This window comes from Pituophis catenifer, unplaced genomic scaffold, assembly GCF_029215685.1.
Source record: "Pituophis catenifer annectens isolate HBS135680 unplaced genomic scaffold, rPitCat1.0.hap2 SCAF_5, whole genome shotgun sequence".
NCBI classification, from domain to species: domain Eukaryota; kingdom Metazoa; phylum Chordata; class Lepidosauria; order Squamata; family Colubridae; genus Pituophis; species Pituophis catenifer.
This window is the reverse complement of record NW_027256885.1, coordinates 90709328-90733364: the sequence shown is the minus strand read 5'-3', so window position 1 is coordinate 90733364 and position 24037 is coordinate 90709328. Positions and strand designations below refer to the sequence as shown.

At 40.2% G+C, this 24037-nt stretch overlaps 1 protein-coding gene across 1 annotated transcript in view; it reads left to right on the top strand.

The window, feature by feature from the left end:
- Positions 1 to 24037, top strand: part of SEZ6L2 (seizure related 6 homolog like 2) — an 81923-nt gene that overhangs the window by 18116 nt on the left and 39770 nt on the right. The gene's annotated exons all lie outside the window — the stretch shown is intronic.

Here is a 24037-nt window from a genome sequence, read left to right as displayed (position 1 = left end):
CCATTCTTCAATGGTGGGTAAAGCTTCATTTTTCCAATATTTACCTATCAATAATCTCGCTGCTGTTATCATGTACAATATCAACTTAATTTCATCCAGTGTAAAACCCTTTACTATACCCAATAAAAACAATTGTGGAGAAAATGGAATTTTTTTCTTCAAAACATTCTGCATAACCTACCATATTTTTATCCAAAAAGCCTTTACTTTCTTACAATTCCACCAAACATGATAATATGTAGCATCTAAACAATCACATCTCCAACATTTTGGCTGAACATTAGGATACATACAGGATAATTTCTTGGGATCTAAATGCCATCTGTAAAACATCTTATAAAAATTTTCCCTCAAATTCTGCGATTGTGTAAATTTAACATTCTGAACCCATATTTTCTCCCATGTTTCCAACATTACTGGTTCTGCAAAATTCTGTGCCCATTTAATCATGCAATCTTTAACCAATTCAGTTTCTGATTCCCTTTCTAACAAAACATTATATAGCCTTTTGATATGCATTGGACCTTTCTCTTTTATATGTCTAACCAACTCTTCCTCATGCAACATAATACCAGTTTTTTGGTCCTCTTTCCATCTCAGTTGAAGTTGATTATATTGTAACCAGGTTAGATTAATCCCTTCGCCCAACAGTGTCTCTAATGTCTTCAGTTGCCATCTGCCCGCATCTGTAAAAAGAACCTCTTTATATAAAAACCCCCCGAGTGACATTATATTTGTATTCCACATAATATGACCAAGATCCAGCCATAACGGTATTTTATAATCCCATTTGAGTCGGTGCTTCTTCCATACTCTCATCAGAGAATCTCTAAGTATATGACTTTTAAATACTTTATCCACTTTGTTTTCATAAAATAAGTAAGCGTGCCAACCAAATTCGAGATCAAAACTTTCTATATTCAATATTCCAGTCTTTTTCCTTCCAAACCAATCACTTGCTTGAGTCAAAGCTGCTGCTTCATAATATAACTGTAGGTTTGGAAGTTTAAGACCTCCCCTTTCCGGAACATCTTGCATAATTTTCAATTTCACTCTCGGTTTTTTCTCGTTCCAGACAAACTTATTCACTCCAGTTTGCCACTCTTTCAATTGTTTATCACTTTTAAGCACCGGAATCATTTGAAACAAAAAAAGAAATCTTGGCAAAATGTTCATCTTTACTGCTGCTATTCTTCCAAGTAAAGAAAGCTGCAGTTTTTTCCATGTCTCCATGTCTTTTTGTACCTCTCGCCACAACACCTCATAATTATTTTGAATCAGTTTCATATTAGATTCTGCAACCTGAACTCCTAAATATTTAACCTTTGACACAATCTCAAAACCTGCCCTCCTTTCAAGTTCATGTTTTCGGTCTTGTGTCATATTTTTAACTATCATCTTAGTTTTTTTCTGGTTCAGTCTAAATCCTGATACTGTACCATAATCTTTTATAATGTCTTTCATCAGGATTATTGATTCCACCGGCTGTGTTAGGGTAACAACCAGATCATCTGCAAATGCCCTTATTCTGTAATCTTCTTGCCTTATCACTATACCTTTCAAGCTAGTCGAATCCCTTATTATATTCAACAAGACTTCTAATGTTAAAATAAATAGCAAAGGGGATAACGGACAGCCTTGTCTTGTTCCTTTTTCAATTTTGAAGTCTGTTGTCAAACTTTCATTAATAATAATCTGTGCCTTTTGCTCTTGGTAAATTGCTGAAACCGCCAATATAAATTGATCCCCAAAGTCCATTTTTTTCAAAGTCTTTAATAGAAAATTCCAATCCACTCTATCAAAGGCTTTCTCCGCATCCAAGAAAGCCAGCACTGCAGGGATCTGTTTATTCTTCTCAAGATATTCCAATAAATCTATCACTTGCCTTACATTGTCCTTCATATATCTACCCTCTATAAATCCCGCTTGATCATCATGAATCACCTCTTGAATCACTGGCATCAACCTGTTGGCTAATACTTTTGCATAAATTTTGTAGTCATTATTCAGAAGAGATATTGGCCTATAATTTTCCGGTTTTTTAGGACCTGCTTGCTCTTTTGGTATCAAAGAAATATAAGCTGTTTTCCATGATGGGGGTATTTTACCCCCTTGTTATCCCCCAGTTTTAATCAAATTAGAAGTAAAATTAAACTTGTATGAAGTCAGCTTGTTTTAGAAAGGGATTTTTTCACCCCTCTTCTCCTGTGCTCGCAACAAACAGCGCTACAATGTAACTTATTAGAATGGCTTTAGAAAGTCACTTTCCCTTTCAGCTTGTTAACTTGTTAATGCTGGAGCGGCGCCATCTTTTCAAGCCGCTTCCACTCACTTAAATTTTTAGTCAGATCGAAAAGTCACAAAGAAAGGAAAATACTTGCAATTCCTTGGTTTCAGGGTTCAGGTTTTTTTCTCCGTTAATTGGTAAGGTTAAATTCAATCGGTTATGTTTGCTGCTGCTGGCTTGCTCTGCAGGAAGCAGAGTCGTCCCACGCCGTCCGGAGTCTTCGCAAGTTGAAAGGGAGCCGCGCCTGTTTCCTCCCCAGTAGCAAACTTCTGGGGGCTCACAGGGGCTCAACCTGCGCCTTGCCAACTCTCTCCTTCAAATCCTACAGATTCTGGAGTTTTCAAGCCGCTTCTCACGATCGAAGCGGCTCTACAAACGGCGGGGCTGGCGGACCTTAAAAAGGCACCGTCTTCACCGGAGCCAACACATGTATTATTAAATATGTAGTTCCTTTATTATAATTTTCTGGTAGTATACCTAACAAAAATATTTCTGGTTTTAAGTCTATATGTTGTTTTATAATTTTCTCTAACCATGTATGTATTCTCGTCCAATTTTTTTTTTTTTGCTTTTGGACATGTCCACCACATGTGATAATAAGAACCCGGTATCTGATTACATTTCCAACATTTAGCAGATATATTTTTAAACATCTTTGCTAGTCTTGCCGGTGGCAAAGGTCACCTATAAAACATTTTATACAGGTTTTCTTTATAAGTAGTTGCCATTGTCAATTTGTAATTTCTGTCCCAGAGTTTTTGCCATTTATCTAGCTCCATGGTATATCCAAAGTTTTTTGCCCACGCTATCATCGTTTCTGTCACATGTTCATCTTCCATTTTAATACTTAACAGATAACTATATATTTTATTTATTAACTTTTCATCCGTCCCTAAAAGTATCTGATCAAGTACTGTTGGCTCTTTATAGAATCCATGTGTCTTTGCATCTTTTACATATCTTGATTGTATTTGCAAGTATGGCCACCATGGTCTATCCCTTGATTTTGCAATTCCTGTGTCCTTTTGAGTTCCCCATCTTCATTTAGAATGTCTTTATATGTTACAGTTCTTTTCAAGTTAATAACATTTGGATGTATCAGTGCTTCCATTGTAGAAAGCCAGACTGGTATCTTCCTATAGTTTTTTGTATTACCTTTTTCCCACACTAGAAGTAGTGCATTTCTTACATAATGTCTTTGGAAGTATCTATTTTATTCTTCTCATACCACAAAAAGGCGTGCCACCCAGAGGTGGGTTTCAGCAGGTTCTGACCAGTTCTGGAGAACCGGTAGCGGAAATTTTGAGGAGTTCAGAGAACCGGTAGTAAAAATTCTGACTGGTCCCGCCCCCATCTATTCTCTGCCTCCCAAGTCCCAGCTGTTCGGGATGAAATGGGGATTTTGCAGTATCCTTCTCCCGGAGTGGGGTGGGAATCAGGGGTGGGTTCTAAAATTTTTTACTATCAGTTCTGTGGGAGTGGCTTATTTTGTGGGCATGGCTTGATGGTCATGTGACAATTATTTAGGATTTAGCAGAGGTACTGGTCTACCAGGCTTTTAACTGCTTGCAGAGCTGTACCAATCTACCCATTTATTTTTGCAGGCACTGATCTACTCATGTATTTTTGCAGGCACCGGTCTACTCATTTGTTTTCTTTTAACACTGATCAGCTGTAGGGCGGCCCTTTTTTAAAAAAAAGTATTTATTTATTTATTTTCCAACATAAACATAAAATATATCTTTCAGGAGCGAAGTTGCAATCCGGTTGCAGATAGGTACAATCGCTTACATTTTTTAAAAAAAAGAAAAAAAAAGAAAAGAAAAAACTCCATTCACAATTTCCCATTACATCTTTTAAAATTAAAAATCAGAACATACAAAAAACTTTTTTAACATGAATTCTAATATCTTGATCAGAACTATTCTATTATATTACCACCAATTTAATTTCCTAAAGAAGAAAGCCTTAATTCATTTTTATATCCATTTATGAATTCAATTATATCTGGTTCTTTCCCAACTTCCCTTCATTAAACCTTTTAACAACAATATCAAAACGTAATTTAAAAAAAAAAAATATTCTAACCTCTTAATTTGATTGATTACCTTACAATTTTATCACCACACATCTTAATTTCAAATTGAATACAGCTCTATTTTTGTTTCAATTTATACGTGAAAGTTCTATCTATATTTCTTAATATCTAGACCCTTTCAACAGATCTCTGAATCTTAAGCTTTAACAGTTTACCTTTAATTTTACACATTTCATATTAGACAAATTTATCTCAACATCAGTATCCTCCTCCATAACTCCTACTATTGTTTGGCTGATTTCCGGCATCTTTTATTTTGGCTAATTTAGCTGTAGGGTGGCCCTTTGAAGCCCCGCGGCAAGAGTTTAAACAGTTTTTTTCCCTCTAGCCATCAGCTGGGATTCAGGAGGCAGCAATAGATTGGGGGTGGGGCCAAATAAAAGGTAAGAATAACGCGGGGGGTGGGGGGGGCGGGGGGGGCGGGGGGGCAGAACCGGTTCGGTGACGTCATATCGTCACCGCTACCGGCTCGACGGAACCGGGAGGAACCGGGAGGAACCCACCACTGGTGGGAATGGAGATTTTACAGTATCCTTTCCCTGCCACACCCACCAAGCCATGCCATGCCCACAATTTTTCTATTGTTTTAATACATTATCTTTTAATATTGACTGATTCAGCATCCATCTCACCTTTTTCTTTTGTCCCTTCCAACTCACTTTTATTGGATTATGGTCAGCCCATAAATTCGTTTCTATCTCTATCTCTTGCACATTTGTGCTCAATTCCGGGGACATCCATATTATATCAATTCTGGACCATGATTGGTGTCTATTTGAATAAAATGTATACTGGGTTTGTTTCTCTCCATGTATCCTATATACCTATTTCTTCTGCCATTTTGAAAAAAGTCCCAGGAAGAGTCCTCCTTACCTTTTTACCTATTTTACTACTTTTATGGTCCAATTTTGTATCTACAATTGCATTAAAGTCTCCTATCATACATATATTTTCATAGTCCATTTCAATTATCTTCTTGTGCAATTTTTTAATAAAATTCTTCTTGTTTGTTATTTGGTGCATAGATTGCTATCAGAAGTATCTTTTTTTTATTTATTACTAACTCCACCATCAAAATTCTCCCTTCTTCATCTATATAGATTTGTTTGGCATTTATTGTTTCCTTAATATAGAAAACCACCCCTCTCTTGTTTTGCTAATGAAAAATATACTTTCCCAATCTTGGGGAATTCCAATAGTTTACTATGTTGGGTTTTAATGTGAACTTCTTGGAGACAGATTATATCTAATTTTAATTTTTGTAGATGTGTATTTTTTTTTTCCTTTTCATAGGAGAATTCAATCCATTTATGTTAATTGAGAACAGTTTAGTTTCAGCTTCCATCTCCATCACTTCTATATAGGTCTTGCTTGTCAGGGTGACAATTAATCCCATTCCGCTTTGGGTAATTGCACCTTAATTAGAGACGGATCGTGGCTTTTCCTTGGAGTATACTTTTAAAGAAAATAAAACCCGAGATATATTCTAATAAAACACATTTTATTATAAAGAAGTAAAAACAGTCTTACTAGCTATTAATTACATCTTGGCAGCGTTCCTGCCTTACCTTTTAGCAGGCGAACAAAGAAAGTTAGAAGAAAAATGAAAGAATGTGGACATGCGCAGTAGCTTCAGAGATAAGAGTCAGACAGTCTACCGTAAGTCTCAGAATGGGAGCCCAGCTGACAAATACAAAACGCAGTGACAATCCCCTTCTTTGTCAGTTGAGTGAACATCAAGTACATCATCAATTAAGGCACATCTTCTTACGCAGATACTCGTGTTGAGCTGCTGGAAGCGGTTTGTTGAGCATATCAGCAATTTGATCATGTGTAGATACATACTGCAATTTAACAAAACCTTTTTTCATTAATTGTTTTATGTTTTGATAACGGATGTCAATGTGTCTGGACCTAGAACCTGTGAAATGTGATTCAGAAATATAAACCACCGATTCATTGTCTTCCATCACGGTAATTGGTTGGATCGGACGTGTCCAGATATCTGTGACCAAAGCATCAAACCATGTTAGAGAATTACATGCATCTGAAACACAAGCATATTCAGCTTCAGTAGATGAACAAGAAACAAAATTCTGTTTACACACTTGCCAGTAAACAGGACATCCATTTAAGAACATCATATAACCTGAAGTACTTTTACGTGATTTCTTATCACTCGCCCAATCAGAATCTGCATAACAACATAATTCTGTGTTGGTTCTAACAATAGCTTCATATGTTTAGTGTGTTTTAGGTATTTCAATAATTTCTTAACACATGTCCAATGAAACTGTTTTGCCTTACCTACGTGTCGAGACAAGAGATTAACACTAAGTGCAATGTCGGGTCTGGTCCAACTACTAATATACAACAGTGACCCAATAACTGAACGATAAAGTGTTTGATCCTCGAACTCAGGACTTGGTTCATGTGTCAAGTTGTGAAAATCCATTTGCATGGGTGTCTTTGTTGTGTTAGCATCTTTCATGTTGCAATGATGCAAAATTTGTTCAATTTTATCTTCTTGTGAAAGACTAAACCCCTTCTGTGTTTTGTCAATCTGAACACCTAAATAAGTGCTAATATGACCTAAAGATTTCAATGTGAAGTATCTTTGTAAAGCTTTGGCAAAAATTTCACTCATTTGTTTATTTGGACCAATATAAACAATATCATCAACATAAACAAGAACTATCTCATATGCATTGTTAGATCTTTTTGTGGACATGCACTCATCAGTTTCGGACTTAATAAAGCCCATTGAATTTAGTTTGTCAGTAAGACATAAGTACCACATTAAACCAGACTGTTTCAGACCATAAAGACTTTTGTTTAGAAACCAGGTATCCCCTTCTTGCTGTCGGAACCCTGGAGGACCTCTCACGTAGATCTCTTCATCTAGGTCAGCATGTAGATAAGCCGTGTCAACATCGAACTGGAAAACTTCTAAACTAAGAATAGTTGCAGTTGCTAAAGCAATTTTTACACTCTCAGTCCGGACTGTTGGTGAATAGGTATTTGTGTAGTCCTCAGGATAATGTTGAGCGAAACCCTGAGCTACAAGTCTGGCCTTGTACAATGACTCACCATTTGGCTTCTTCTTGATTCTGTAGACCCATTGAGTGCCAATGACCCTTTTGTTTGCTGGAGGTTTTGCAGGTGTAAACACCTTAAGTTTCTTTAGACTCTCCATTTCAACCTGCATTGCCTCATACCATTTGTCTTGCTCTGAATCAGGGAGTTGCTTGATTTGTGTGAAATTATCAGGTGGAAGTGTAACATTGCAAATCAAAGGCAAGGGTGCTTTTGTCAGTTGCCACGAATATCGTTGTGGAGGGATTCCCTTTGTGACCCTCTTGGAATGTCTCGGAACAACAGTCCATTCTTCTTCTACTTTGTCCTCGTCCTCACATTTGTCACTAGCGTCAGCATCCGCGGCTTGCAAAGATGGAACATCAGGTTGAGAAGAACCAGTGGAATCTTGATCATCAGGCTGTGTGGCATCAGCAGTATCATCTCTAGGAAAATAAACTCCAGGATCATTGGAATGAATCCTGGACCAGTCAACATCTTCCTCAAAATTAGCAGATTGGGAAATCACAATTACTTGTTTAGAGTCAATAAATTTGCTCCATTTTGAGTTATCATCAATGCCCATAAATCTCAGTCTCTTTGCTGCTGGACCTCCTTTTCTTCTTTGAGCTAAGGGAATGTTCACCATAGCGTATGAACCAAAAATATGGAGGTTTTTGAGATCGGGCTTGTAGCCATACAACATGAAGAAAGGAGTCTGATTTATTACACTGCTCCAAGTACGGTTTACAATGTAGTTTGCATATTTGATAGCTTCACCCCAGTATGGCATACTAAGGTTGGTGTCAGCGCCTCAGCGCTGGCATAGAGAGGAGAGAGATAATTTCTGAACTTTTGCCTGCTAAATCCCTTTGAAGTCGGGTTGTTGTGGAAATGAGGAGGGGGAGATATTCCTGGGAAATGACGTGACAAGAAGTCTGGAGAATGACTTGGAAGATAGCCAATGAGAAGCAAAGAATTGGGGATCGGAAAGGGAGGGATTGGGGGGCAAAAGTTCAGTCTTGTCCGCATCGAGTCATAATCCGGTGGCTGTGCTCAATTAAAGAAAAGATTTCCTTAAAGATTGGCAGTTTGGAAATTCATTTATTTTGAGATAGCATCGAAGTCTGACAGATGGCGTCTTCTAGAAGACAATGCATCATGGTTTGCAGAACCCCCTGTCGTCTCTCTACGACTCCGTTATGAGCCGGTGTGTAAGGGGCTGACGTCTGATGAAGAATTCCATTCTTACGCATCCAGTCCTGGAAACGCTTAGACATGAATTCAGCACCACGATCACTCTGGATTCTGGCGATGCGAACTTGGTGTTGGGTAGAAACAAGAGCAGCAAAGTCTTTAAAGATCTGAAAGGTCTCAGATTTTTCTTTCATAGGATATACATATCCATATCTAGAATAATTATCAACAATTGTTAGAAAATATTTTCTACCACCAAGTGTTGGCGGAAAAGGACCAACTATGTCAGTGTGAACCAAATCAAAAATGCGTGTTGACAGGCGTGTAGCGCGTTTGGGAATGGCTGCTGCTTTGGATTTGGCCTTTTTGCAGACAACACAATCCAAAAACACCTTACACCCCTTTAGATCCAAACCTTTTGCAAACTCCGGCAAACACCTGGAATGCAAAGGTTTACCAGTTAGTGAATTCTCAACATTAACAGTTCTACGAGGAACCTCAGGCTTGCTCTGAGCAACCTGTTTCCTAATTTTCTTTTTGTTGGCTTTAGGAGCCTTTGGAGTAGCAACAGGATCTCTCACTGGAACATCTCTCTCTGGGCCTGTGCTCTCCCCTTTTGGAGCTTGCATACTTGCCTGTGCTTGTGATTTAGGCTTTGGCTTTAAGTAATAAACACCACCAATTAACATGGTTTCAGCAACAATATCTCCATCTTTAACTATGTAACTTGCTTTTTCAAGGTGGTGAACCTGGAACTTTAACATTCTAGATAAGTGACTCTGACTAAGGAAATTACTATTTGCTGTTGGTATATAATAAACATCAGGAATGAATGCATCAAGCTCTTCAACATAAACAGTTCCTTTTCCTTTGACCTGACAAGGATGAGTGGAAAAAGAATAAAGTTCATGTAGTTCAGGTTCAGGCTCGTGCATCTCTGTGAAAAGTTCCTTTCTGTAGGTAACATGCAATGCTGCACCACTGTCCAAAGTCCACAGGAGTCGTGTGTCCTACTCTGGATGAGGTTGTGGATCGTTGGTTAAAGCCAATGTGGCGAGTGGAGCTTGTGGATCACGTCTGGGAGCACGACGACCTTGTCTTCCGCCTCTGCCTCTGCCTCCTCTGGAATCTGTTCCTCTGGGCTGGTACGAGATGGGAGCTGGAACTCGTTGGGGACAATCCCGGGTGGCATGTCCCACACGATTACAGATGTAGCATCTTGGCATCCTTGGAACGTAGGCTCTTCCTTGGAAGGCACGCCTCGCTGGAGCTCTTGATGCGGGTGGTCCTCGCAAATGTGGCTTGGCTAACATGAGTGCGTCTTCTTCAATTAAAAGTCTGCATATATGATCCACCGTGCGTTGAGCCTCTTTCTCTCAATTCTCTTCTGATTCCTTTCAGTTTGGTTAAATGTCCTCCAATTTGTTCACCAGGTTTCAATCTCGAACCATGGAACTCAGACATGAGCAAACATGAAGATTCAATTGAAACAGGCCTGTAGCAATTTTCCAATTGGACCCAAATTTGTTGGGCTGTTGCATCAGGCAGAAAGGTAACCTGCAGTTCAGTATCCATGGACATCAATAATGTTGTGCAAGCTTTAGTCTCTAAGTCTCTTATTGCAGGAGTCCATGGCTGAGCAGGAGGATTAAAAACCATACAGTGAGTACCTTCTCTGTGAAGTAACAATCCAATCTCACTGACCCAGGCCTTATAATTCTGTCCTGACATCTTTAATTTTGACTCACCGGCTAGTGGAGCAACAGAAAAGGCCTGTTGGGGAACATGCTGTCGAGCCTAGCAACCTGCTCGACATCTCTAACGCGTGCTGAAAGCATCGAGGGACATATAAATACTTGGTGGTGGTGGCACTGGGTGAAGGCGGCCGTATGCGGGGTGTGGGGTGGTGGTATTGGGTGCGACGGGATTAGGACCGTTCCGGAGGACACAGCAGCAGCACCTTCCAGAACACGCTGAAGACCAATTACGCCCCTAAAAGAGGGGCGTGGTAATAAACAAGGGCGCGGTCTACACCCTAAAAGAGGGGTGTGGTAACAAACAAGGGCGCGGTCCTAATGAGTTAATGGAAAGATGGGCTATATAAACGCCCCATTCTTGGTGTAACGTAGCGCCGATTTCAATCGTGTTTACGAATCAGTGTGTAGCCGGATGCGGATGCGAATAAACCAGCATGCCAAAAGAGCTGAATCAGGCTGTAGCTGTGTTTTGATTGCGTCTCGCACGGCATTCCTGAGAGGAAATCGTCGCTACGTTACACCAAGAATGAGGCGTTATGACCCCATTGACCCCACGTGAGGTGGAAGAATTACATAAATACATTGACAAAAACCTAGCCCGTGGGTTTATACAACCTAGTCGGTCACGTATGGCCGCTCCGGTGTTGTTCCATGAGAAAAAGGATGGAGGGCTTCGTTTATGTGTGGACTATCGAGGTTTGAACGCAGTAAGCGTAGAACCATTATACCCGTTACCCTTAATGAAGGACCTGTTAGCTGCATTAGCGACCGGAAAGTATTTTACAAAATTGGACTTACGGGAGGCCTACTATAGGGTACGTGTAAAACAAGGAGACGAGTGGAAAACCACCTTGTTTTATGTTATGCCGTTTGGATTGCAGGGCGCTCCCGCAGTCTTTATGCAATTGATTAATGAGGTATTACACAATTATCTATACCAAGGGGTTCTAGTGTATCTAGACGATATCTTAATATACACCGAGTCTATGGAGGAACATATTAGTTTAGTCCGTCAGGTATTGGAACGGTTGTTAAAAGCCCACCTGTATGTTAAGGTGTCCAAGTGCGAATTCCATCGCACAGAACTAGACTATCTCGGATATAGGATATCCAAGGACGGTATAGCGATGGATCCGACAAAAGTAAATACTGTGCTGGAATGGCTGGCCCCTACAACAAGGAAACAGTTACAAAGCTTCCTTGGGTTCGCCAACTTCTATTGTCAGTTCATCCCAACATTCGCACATATTGCCCTGCCGTTAACAAACCTGCTACGCACAAAAGGGGAAGGGCCTCTGCGACCTGGACGGCGCTTGGATTAGACGATGGAGTGCCAGACAGCTTTTGAAACCCTGAAACGTTGTTTTGCTGAGGCACCCATACTACAACATCCTGATCAATCGAAACCATTCATAGTACAAGTGGATGCAAGTGACGTTGCGGTAGGGGCTGTGTTGTTACAAACCGATGTCCAAGGTCAGTTACACCCGTGTGCGTACACCTCCAAAAAATTCAGTCCCACGGAAAGGGGTTGGGCTATCTGGGAAAAGGAGGCGTTTGCTGTTCATTGGGCTCTTCTCACCTGGAGGCATCTTTTGGAAGGAGCACAGGTACCATTTGAGGTGTGGACGGATCACCGCAACCTTATAGCATTACAAACTCCCAGACGACTGTCTCCTAAACAAGTCCGGTGGGCACATTATTTTCAGCATTTCCGGTTCACGCTAAAACACATGCCCGGTGGCAAGAACTTCCTGGCCGACGCTCTCTCTCGGATGCCTCAATTCCAGAGCAAACGGGATGAGATAGTGCAAGCTATGGTGCCCAATGGTGGTAGGACTGCAGCAGCCGTAACCACAGAGACTACAATAGACTGGAAAGAGCAGGTGCAAAGGGAGTTAAACACTGATAGCTGGTTTAAGGAAAACAAACACCTGCTCACGCATAGGGACGGGTTTTCACGGAAAGGGGACAAAACGTATGTACCAGAAGGGGTCCGGGGCCTGGTGTTACACCGATGCCATGATAATAAATTGGCTGGGCATTACGGTTTCCTTAAAACCCTGCATTTAACATGGCATCAGTTTTGGTGGCCACATATGAGGAAAGATATAGAAACATACACACAAGACTGTTCCATATGCGCCAAGGCCAAATCCCGCCCTGGAAAACCTTTGGGAGTACTACAGACTGTAGCCACACCTACCCAACCATGGGAGGAGATAGGGATGGACTTTATAGTCAATTTGCCAGACAGCAATGGGAACACGGTTATTTGGACTATTATCGATTTATTTTCTAAACAAGCTCATTTCATTCCGTGTGTTGTGGCCCCGCCCTCTGAGCCTGTCCCATCGGAGGAAGAAAGCTCCGAGCATGAGGAAGAGGAGTCAGCCAGGCCTTCCTCTCCAGGCCCCTCCCCTCTGGCATTGTCTCAAGTGCCGGTCGAGGGAGAGGAGACAGCTGATTCGAATCAAAGTGATAATGAAACATCATTCCTGGACGCACGCCTCCGAAGGCGTGATAAACGTTTGCAGCAGCTTAGGAGGCGTGCTAGGGATTAGAACTGAGTCACTGGACCACACCCCAGAGACTATATAATAGAGGGTAGTGGTCAAAGGATCCTTGTGACGAACAAAGTAAACCTTGGAAAGTCACTAAAGCCTCGTCCGGAACTGCTGGGAGGAATATTATTTCTGTTTGGACTTTCTTGAACGTTCGTATCTTATCTGTCTGTTTGTGAAAATAAAGTCCCTTGGCAGACGGTGTGTCTATCACTGCCAAGAGGGAGATAAGAACTGGGTGCGTTCCAAAGTGTTTCCTTAACCCTCGGCTGGCTGTGTGTGTGTGTGTGTGTGTGTGGGGACGGGGACAGATCACCGTGCCGAGGATTACCCTCAGCTCTAAGCTATTTATACAACACATTTATAGGTTACACGGGGTACCCCGTCATATTATTTCTGATGGGTGCAATTTACAGCCCGCTTTTGGAGGAACTTCCTCTCGGCTATTGGATCAACGCAAGGCCTCAGTTCGGCATTTCACCCTAGTACCAATGGGGCTGCAGAGAGAGCAAATGCAATGATAGAGCGATATCTTCATTGCTATGTTTCATATCAACAGACCGATTGGTCTTCACTGCTACCTTTTGCGGAGGTCGCCTATAACAATGCAGTTCATAGCAGTACGGGTCTCACTCCTTTTCGGGTGGCAATGGGACGAGACTTTGTAGCAATACCCGAGTTAGATCAACCACCGACAACGTCGCCAATGCCCCATGAGTGGGCCGATAAGATGAATACGGTATGGCCCCAGGTCAGAGAGGCATTAGATAAAGCAACTCTCGCATATAAAAGCCAGGCGAATAAGAAACGAGCACCGTTTCAACCATTCAAGGTAGGGGACATGGTATTTCTCTCTACCAAATACATCAAATTAAGGCTTCCTAGTAGGAAACTGGGACCGAAATATCTGGGCCCGTTTCCGGTGATACGAATAATAAATCCTGTGACTGTAGTACTAAAGTTACCTCCGTTATTGGGGAAGATCCACCCCGTATTTCATAGTAGTCTTCTCAAACCCGCCAAACATATCCAAGTATTCGACCGTCCTGGTCCGGTCACAGAGGGCCATTACGAGATTGATGAAGTCCTAGATTCTAGATGGACAAGGGGGGTCCTCTCTTACCTTGTTAAATGGAAGGGGTATCCAGTAGAAGAGGCTTCTTGGATACCGCATAGTAATGTAAAAGCAAACCGACTGATTCGACGGTTTCATAGAATGTATCCTCACAAACCACGGTTATCTACTAATACGTGTAACTTTTTTTTTTTTTAATATACTTTATTAAATTTTGTCATTATGAAAGAAAATATACAATCTCTATGTCCTTCAGAGGTACGGTGTTTATACAATTTACGGAATCATATGTTAAATAAACTTCATCTTTATCTATTCAATATTCTATACAATATAGCTCGTATTTCGAATGCATAACAAGTCATATCCTGAAATCATGTTTTTGTCTTATTCTTCAACCAATTGTACCAATTTCCCCATACTTCATAATATTTAGATTTCTCCTCATTATTTATCTCACTCGTCAATTTTGCCATTTCTGCGCACTCTAGGATTTTGTTTATTAGTATTTCTTCTGAGGGTATGGATTTATTTTTCCAGTATTTTGCAAAAGCTAATCTAGCCGCAGTTGTAATCTGGATTATGAGTTGAGTTTTGTTGTTGTTAAAGCCGTCTCCGGTTATACCCAGGAGGAAGATTTCTGGAGCTAGAACTATCTCCTGTCCCGTCATTTCACAAAGCCAATATCGAATTTTTGACCAGAACTTTTTGGTCTCTGGACAGGTCCACCATAGATGATAGAAGGTACCGACCGTTTTTCCACATTTCCAACACATAGCTGAGAAATTTGGAAACATTTTCACTAACCTAGCTGGTGCTAGATACCACCTGTGTAGCATTTTATAATGGTTTTCTCTAAATGTTGCCGATTTCGTCATTTTATAGTTCCTATTCCAGGCCATCTCCCAATCGTTAAAATTTAGTCTATATCCCAGGTTTTTTTCCCAAATATTTAGCTGGTTTTTTGCTATGGTCTCTGCCCTATCCTCATCTAATAAAAAGTTATATATTTTTGCTAACATTTTCTTGTCTATTCCCCAAATAATTTTATCAAAATTTCCATATTTAGCTTTGTGGTCGACAGGTAAAACCCATTATTGTTTTAAAAAGAGACAAAGACCAAAATAATCCTGGAACAGAGTTTATTCTTTGCAAAGGGCCCTTCTCTCTAAAGTAGAGAAAGACGGAAATAAAACAATTTACACGAGTTTTTATAGTCTTCAGGACATTCAGAATACACGTCAATAAAGTACCTTGGGAATCAGTTTCAGATCTTACATAACACCTTATATAACATATGCAGTACATAATTCCACCCTGGAAATTCCCCAATTCCCAACAGAAATACCCCTCAAAAACATCAATGGCGTACTTCCTTTAATTAATAAGGGCAAGTTAACCCAGAGCATATTTCCTGTAAGACAAACATCCTCTAAAAAAAACACAGGAATTACACACTTCCTTTCTCATGTTCTTAAATGTCAGCTAAATTATATAATCAGGTTATACAAGGTAAAACAAAACCTTAACATGATTTTAAAATGGCGTAACTCAGGTTATGCTTTTACAGGAATAATTCTTATTTTTCTCACAATCCCCCCTTCTCCTCTTCATTATCTTTTATTCCTGTAAATTATGAACATCCTGTAACAATATAGAAACTCTTCTCCATACAATAGGTACTTTGGTCAATGCCATGTTACCACATAAAAACATTAACCTGTAAGGAACTTATATCCTTAAACATAGAAAATGTAACCCTTCCTCCAAAATCCAAAACTTCTTGTATGAAGGTATATAATTACCAAATAGCTCAGTGCATTGCTTATATAAAAATTCCATTCTATTTGTAAGGCCAATGTATTGAGGAACTATCTCATATGTACATTTGCATTTGGCACACACCATCTTCAAAAGATGACTTAATACATATCTCAGCTTCCTCAGTGGTGTCTATTAGGGTTAGTGGTGTTTCTATAAAAGAATAACGGTGCTCGAATTCAGTATGGAAACATAGCTGCTACCATGTTATAGGGCAACTAGGCAACACAGCCAAAATCCCCATTCCTATCCACACCTGTAGAATAACAAACACTACCACAAAAAACCCCATTATTCCTAGTGAACTAGCTCCCCCAACATATTGTCTAAAGAGATAAAAGATTATTATCTTACCTCCAATTCATCAATCAATCAAGGAGAACTTACATCCACTGGATACCAAAACATAGATTTACACCAATCAATAATATCTTTCCTCAATACAATCAAAAACACAACAAGAATTATTACCACTCCTAGCCAAATACAAAATTCTTCATAAAACTCTTCTTCCATCCATTGGTCCCCAATCGTCTAAGGTTTGTCATCAAAAAGTCAATTTAAGAGGGTTTGCAGGTTCCGTAGCAACTGTCCTTCCATAAGGCAAAGCCACCAGTCCCTTGACTCTGGAATAGCATACCCAACCTTGTTCCTTAGTCCTTACAGCTGAACCTGTAGTTAGCAGAACTTGGAACGGTCCTTTCCACACCAGCTGCAACTTCTTCTCAGTAATGGCTTTTATCAGACCCAGTCTCCACTTTTGTATTCATGTGCTTGGAAATCAAGAGGTGGATTCTGTCCTTTTTACCTTAAATGAGAAAAACACTGGGACAGTCCCTGTATACATTTTTAGAAAAAACATATTTCAATTCTATCCTAGGCATCTCAACTTTCCCCACATATGGCAATCCAAACATCATTTCATACATAGATATCCCCAGATCTTTCCTAGGACTAGTTCCTATTCTTAATAGAGCTAAAGGCAAACACTTCATTCAAAGTAGTTGAAGCTCTAACATTAATTTTTATAACATAGATTTACTTATCTGATTAGCACATTCACAACACCCTATAGAACTTTGCATAAACAATAAATGTAATTGCCAATCAATTCCTAATTGTTCCATAACCTTCAACACCTTGGACAATGAAATGTATACCCCTATCACTATCAATAAGATCAACCAATACATATTTGAGTATTATTCACTCCAATATGATTTAACAATCTTCTGAGCACCTGTCTTTACACAAAGATTACATATATCAATAGTCACACCACCAGCATTTCAATGTAATCTACTTAGATTCACTGAAAAGGCCAAATTGTCAAATCTCTACATATTTTTTCTTTACATACACAATGTATTCATTTCCATACCATTTATATAACTATTGTATACACACACATATACCATTTAACAACATTTGCAAACCTGGAATAAAACCTAGAAAGGTTCCATCCCTTCAGATACCCATTTCATTTTTATCCTTGACATCTTGTAGCCCATTCCTCAAGCAGTGGAAAACTTCAGGATGCAGTTTTTAATCAAAAACTTGATTTCGGGCCCTAACCACACCTGTTCTCCACAGCTCCAGGCTTAAGCCAAGAAGGTCACTTAATTAGCCGGCACACATTAATCAAAGACAAAATATTCGCATTCAACCTCAGGTAGGAAGAACAATAAACCTTCCTTACCACATTCCTACAGAGTTTTCTGCCTCATCCAAGAACAAGAACGATCTGTATACCAAGCTCACATCCCAGAAGAGACAATGCATCTCTCCCAAGCAGATTAAGACCTACTTCTAGAACAAATATCACATCCAAACGTATAATACACTTTCCACAACTCAATTTCACATTCTTCAACAATGGCACATCAAAAGGTATACCCTTGACACCCCTTATCTTAATAGTTACAACTGTGTGATGCACTCCTCTAGGCAATTTACAAATATAGATTCTAGTCACACCCGTATCTATTAGAAACACATGATCTTCCTCTTCTGGACCCACTAATCATCCTCTTCTCAGGACAAATTCTAGCAAAATGCCTCTCCTTTACACACACAAAGCACTTTTTGCTTTCCAATCCACCAACACTAGGCTTTTTCCACTGGAGTAATCCTCTCCCAATTCCAGGACACTGTCGCCACATTGCAACCAAAGTTTCACAAAACCTTTTCCTCTTCTACCTAACTCCTTTCCCTCTCCTGTCTGTTGCAACACAGACACCATCATCCATCATTTCTTTCCTTCTTTTTCTCTTCTAGTCTTGGCCTCGTCCCTATTCACATAGACCTTTTAAGCTTCTTTCAACAGAGCAGCAATATCAGTAGTAGCCCAATTTTCAAGCTTCTGTATGTCTGGCCATGATTTCGTCACAAATTTCATTTTCATTAAGGACTCATAAGCCGGCGTTTCAGGAGAAAGACCAGTGTGCTTATTCAAATTGTCCTTAATATTTTCCAGAAACACAGACGGTGTTTCTTCCCACAACTGTTCCACCTCAAAAATTTTTCTTAAAGTTTCTTCCTTGAGGTACAGCTGTCTTAACTCCCTCCATTTGTTCCCGATCAGCTAAATTATTATTATTCCAACCAGGATCAACTAATGGAGACTTAACATATGCAGCAACGGGCTGAACAGCCCCCACTTGGGTTTTATCCCAACAAAAAAGCCATAGCTGCCTTTCGAATTTGTGACCTCTCCTCAGGGGAGAACAAATAACCCAATATATGCTGTAACTCTGCAAAAGTATACAGATTGGGTCTCAGGAATAAATCCAATGACTCAGACAACTTGATCAGATCCGCCTATAAAGACGGCATATTTCTTTTATAATCTTCCAGATCAGAAGATGTCAAAGACTCATTCACAAAAGCCACAATACCATTCGGCATTCCTCTTAAAGGAAACATTCCTTTAGTTTGTGAACATGTAACATGAGGAGAAGTGGATGGATTCTGTTTCACAGTTACTAACAATTCACCCAACTCCTTCTCCAGCTACCTATATTACTGCCCTGCTGAAGTCTCTTCCTCTCTGCTCCCAGCAGCAACATCAATTCCACCCACAACTTCCATTATATGAAGGAGGGGGAGGTGGGCATGTAGCATAAGCTAAAGGATCCCAACCTTCCTCTTCTTCCTTCTTCCTTCCCATACAAAACTCTAGAACTTCTCGGGGAAGAGGGGTTAAACTACTGAACATGGAACTGAGGTTCGACATATAACAATTGAGCTTTCAACTTCTTTTTTCACCAAAATGTTCTTCAAAGCATTGATCCAATATGGGTCTGACTCCCCAAACTTACTCCACCTATAATTAGGCTGTATCAACACAAACGGCAGCCAAACCTCCTTACAATAATTAATCATAATCACCTTATCTAATACCTTTGTACAAGCTTTCAACCAAATCTCTAACCACTGTATTAACAATTTCCCTAATGGAGATATGGGGGATGGAGGATATTTCAGTCTCAGCAGCACCTTTCCCTAGTAAAGGCCCCATACTTTCCCCAACCTGTATTACACTAATTATACACACAAATCATACAGGCCATACACACACAAACATACACAAATCCCAACCACCAAAGAGAAAACATATACTCACGCCTGGTGCACCGAAGTTTTCAGGAACGTTCCTCTCTCTGTCCAGGCATTCAGGTCTCTGCCTCAAGGTTCATAGAAAAGCAATTCCGGCTGGAAAGGAAATAACCCCATCTCACTGAAATCAGTGTGTGTGCGCACATATCAGGGAATTCCATTCCAGACAGAATGTTTTCAGTCCCTTCGGGCGCCAATTGTGGTCGACAGGTAAAACCCATTATTGTTTTAAAAAGAGACAAAGACCAAAATAATCCTGGAACAGAGTTTATTCTTTGCAAAGGGCCCTTCTCTCTAAAGTAGAGAAAGACGGAAATAAAACAATTTACACGAGTTTTTATAGTCTTCAGGACATTCAGAATACACGTCAATAAAGTACCTTGGGAATCAGTTTCAGATCTTACATAACACCTTATATAACATATGCAGTACATAATTCCACCCTGGAAATTCCCCAATTCCCAACAGAAATACCCCTCAAAAACATCAATGGCGTACTTCCTTTAATTAATAAGGGCAAGTTAACCCAGAGCATATTTCCTGTAAGACAAACATCCTCTAAAAAAAACACAGGAATTACACACTTCCTTTCTCATGTTCTTAAATGTCAGCTAAATTATATAATCAGGTTATACAAGGTAAAACAAAACCTTAACATGATTTTAAAATGGCGTAACTCAGGTTATGCTTTTACAGGAATAATTCTTATTTTTCTCACAAGCTTCTATACCAAATTTGTCTCTATCTTTTTGGAATCTTGAATTAATCTGCAGATAATTCCACCAATCCAAGTTGAAACCCTGGTCCCTCAATAAATCCAAAGGTTTGAGCTTCCCCTTTCCATCAAAAATATCCTTATATGTGCCCAATTTATAATCATCTCTCCTGTTTGGGGCCGCCAGCGCTTCCATAATAGAAAGCCAGTTGGGTACCTTAGTATAAATCCTCTGTCTAATTTCCTCCCACGTGCGAATAAGAGTCTCCCTAATTTTGTGTTTATGGAAATAGGATTTTTTCTTGTTCTGGGAGGGTAAGAAATCGAGGATCTCCTTTAAGATACTCCAAGGGAAAAGAAATTTGGGAGGATTCGGGCTCCCCGATTGGGAAATATATCAAAAGGCGGCGAAAATAATTTGGATCAAGGAGTGGATCCAGTTACGAAATAGGAGAATCCTGACATTAGAAGGACATGACCTATTAGAAGGATGGCATGCCCACCTGTGGGATACAAAGAATACATGTAACTTATCTCTTACAGAAGGACACGTGGTGAAAGGGGAGCCGCCTGTCGGGCCTAGCAACCTGCTCGACATCTCTAACACGTGCTGAAAGCATCGAGGGACATATACATACTTGGTGGTGGTGGCACTGGGTGAAGGCGGCCGTATGCGGGGTGTGGGGTGGTGGTATCGGGTGCGACAGGATTAGGACCATTCCGGAGGACACAGCGGCAGCACCTTCCAGAACACGCTGAAGACCAATTACACCCCTAAAAGAGGGGCGTGGTAATAAACAAGGGCGCGGTCTACGCCCTAAAAGAGGGGCGTGGTAACAAACAAGGGCGCGGTCCTAATGAGTTAATGGAAAGATGGGCTATATAAACGCCCCATTCTTGGTGTAACGTAGCGCTGATTTCAATCGTGTTTACGAATCACAGTGTGTAGCCGGATGCGGATGCGGATAAACCAGCATGCCAAAAGAGCTGAATAAGGCTGTAGCTGTGTTTTGATTGCGTCTCGCACGGCATTCCTGAGACATGCATTTGGTATGCTGGCTGTGCCGGTAAAAATACCTGTGGTATTTCCTGTGCTTGTTCTGGACCAACAAATGGTCCTGGTTGTGCCGCTGGATGTGGACCGGAAGCTGGTCCTGGTTGCACGGCTGGAGGCATTTGTGCATGCACTTGAAAATGTGGCTGCTGTATAGGAATTTGCTGTGCTCCAACTGCCACTTGTGTTTGAGCTTGGAGCTGTTGCATTTGAGCTGCAATATTAACATGGCCTGCTGGAGACGCAGTCATTTGCCTTTGCTGCATTAAGCGTTGTTGTGCTCCATCTAAAAGGACACCAGCACCACCAGGGGGTGCTGAAGATTGAGCCTGTGGAGACACTTGTGGCATTGCAGTCTGAATATCTGAGTGGATTAGGGACATGTTTGATAAAGTCCGATGCAATACTTGAAATTGTTCTTACAAACTGCGATGCATTTCAGCTTTCTCTAGTAAATTACTTTCGCCAGCAGATGGTGCTGCAACTTTAGTTTCGGGCAGCTCAATTAATTTTTCCGCCTTCGTGGCATGGTGTGTAATTTAAGAGAGAACGTCATGTGACAATTGTGATGTGTACACAGCTCTCTGTTCTGATTGGCCTGACACAAGACCCTCTTGGTGGTGTGGCTTTGGCTTCGAAGGAGAAGCCAAGATGGCGTTTTCAGGAATTTTAAAAACACAAGACTCTCTCTTATCTTGCTTGAGCATAGATAAAGCCATTTTTGCCTGGGATAGCTCATGTTCAAAAAAATTTATATGGTCATGATAGCTTTTTATAGTTTGCTGATCTAGGGTGAGCTTGGAGCTTCGAGGAGAATAATAAATTATTTCTCTCTCTGTGTGGGAGGTAAAATGCTCAGCAGTTTGTGAAAACTTTGGCCTTGCACCAAGCGTTTCAAATTCAAAAGGTTCTGGGAGGACTGTTTGAGAGCATGCATATTCAGAAGGAGACGTCACTGACCTCAATTGCAGCACGTTGCCTTCAAAAGCAGCTTTTCTGTCATCTTCCTCCTGAAGCCTCTGTAAGAGCATTTCATCTGTTTCTTCTACTCCTCCCACGACTCCTTCTAGGCGTGTGGCTGAAGCAAGGGGCTGGAAATTTGAAAGCCTCCTTTCTACTTCTTCTTCGCCGGAGAAAAACAAATCATTTGTGGAGAATGCTCTGAGTTTCATTTTCCCTTTTTTTTCTTTTTTGGCATTGTTGCAGTAATTAAATCAGCGTTCCGCAGTCGCTAAATTAATCATCTGTCTAATTAGCCTATTCGCTTATCATCAAAGTAACAAGCAATGAAAAAGCCATAAATCAATCCAAACCGACCTCTGCTGCCACATGTCAGGGTGGCAATTAATCCCATTCCGCTTTGGGTAATTGCACCTTAATTAGAGACAGATCGTCGCTTTTCCTTGGAGTATACTTTTAAAGAAAATAAAACCCGAGATATATTCTAATAAAACACATTTTATTATAAAGAAGTAAAAACAGTCTTACTAGCTATTAATTACATCTTGGCAGCGTTCCTGTTTTACCTCTTGGCAGGCGAACAAAGAAAGTTAGAAGAAAAATGAAAGAATGTGGACATGTGCAGTAGCTTCAGAGATAAGAGTCAGACAGTCTACCGTAAGTCTCAGAATGGGAGCCCAGCTGACAAATACAAAAACGCAGTGACATTGCTCTTCTAGTTGTTCTTATTTCTCTCTGGTCTTTTGCTCTCGCTCCTTCTCGTTCTGCTTACTCTATTTTCTCAGCTTCGCTTTCTTCTTGTTGTATGTTTGTTTCTTCTCTTATTGGTTCCTCTTGTATCTTGTATTCTATTTCTTCTCTTGTTTCCTGTCCCTCGTTTGTGCTGAAATGGTAGTCATAAAATTCTACCGCCTTGTCTAATGTATCCAATCTGTATCTTTTTTCATTTCACTTCACTAATATCCCCTCAGGTACCAGCCATCTAAAGTTTATGTACTTAATTAATTTCCCTTACTCTTCTGAGAACCTGTTTCAGAACTACAATTTCTTTTCCTTTGTATTACAGTGGTTCATCTCTTGCCTTTTTAAGTATTTCTTCTCGTTCATTTTTTGACAAATCTCACATGCACCTCTCTTGGAAGTTTATGTCTTTTTGCGTAGCTCGTATGTATTCTGAATATTTCATCCACCTCATTATCCATCTCCTGTTTATTTAAATTTAAAGCCTCTGCTAATAGCTCTATCATCATATCTAGAAGGTCTTCTCCTTTTTCTTCTTCAAAATTTTGGAATCGTAAGTAATAAGCCGTCTTCTCCATTTTGAGCATTATTACTGAATCTGTAAGCTCTTTGTTTTCTCGTGTCAGTCTTTGATTTATTTCATCTACCTGTGTTTCCTTCTTGTTCTGATTTCTCTATTTTCTGAATCCTTTGTTCATTCTTTGTTATCATTTGCTGAAAGTTCCCTATTCTTTCATCCAAATTATACATTTTTTCCTTCATCTCTCCCATTCCACTTTTCATCTCCCATCTCATTTTTCATCTCACTGTGATTTTTTGTCATAGCTTCCTGTATGGACTGAAGCATCATTTGTAGTTGAGAGGTATTCATTTTCTCTTGTTGTAGCATGGTATCTATAGATCTTTGACTTGAAGGGCTAAAGGAAGCCGATGATGGTGTTGATGATGCTTTTTTCCCTATTCTGGTTAAATTTGAAATACTTGTCATTTCAGCGGCTAATATTAAAAGAAGCAATCTAATTAAATTATTTAAAGAGGAGAGAAAACAAAAGGAAACAACAGAGAGAACATAATA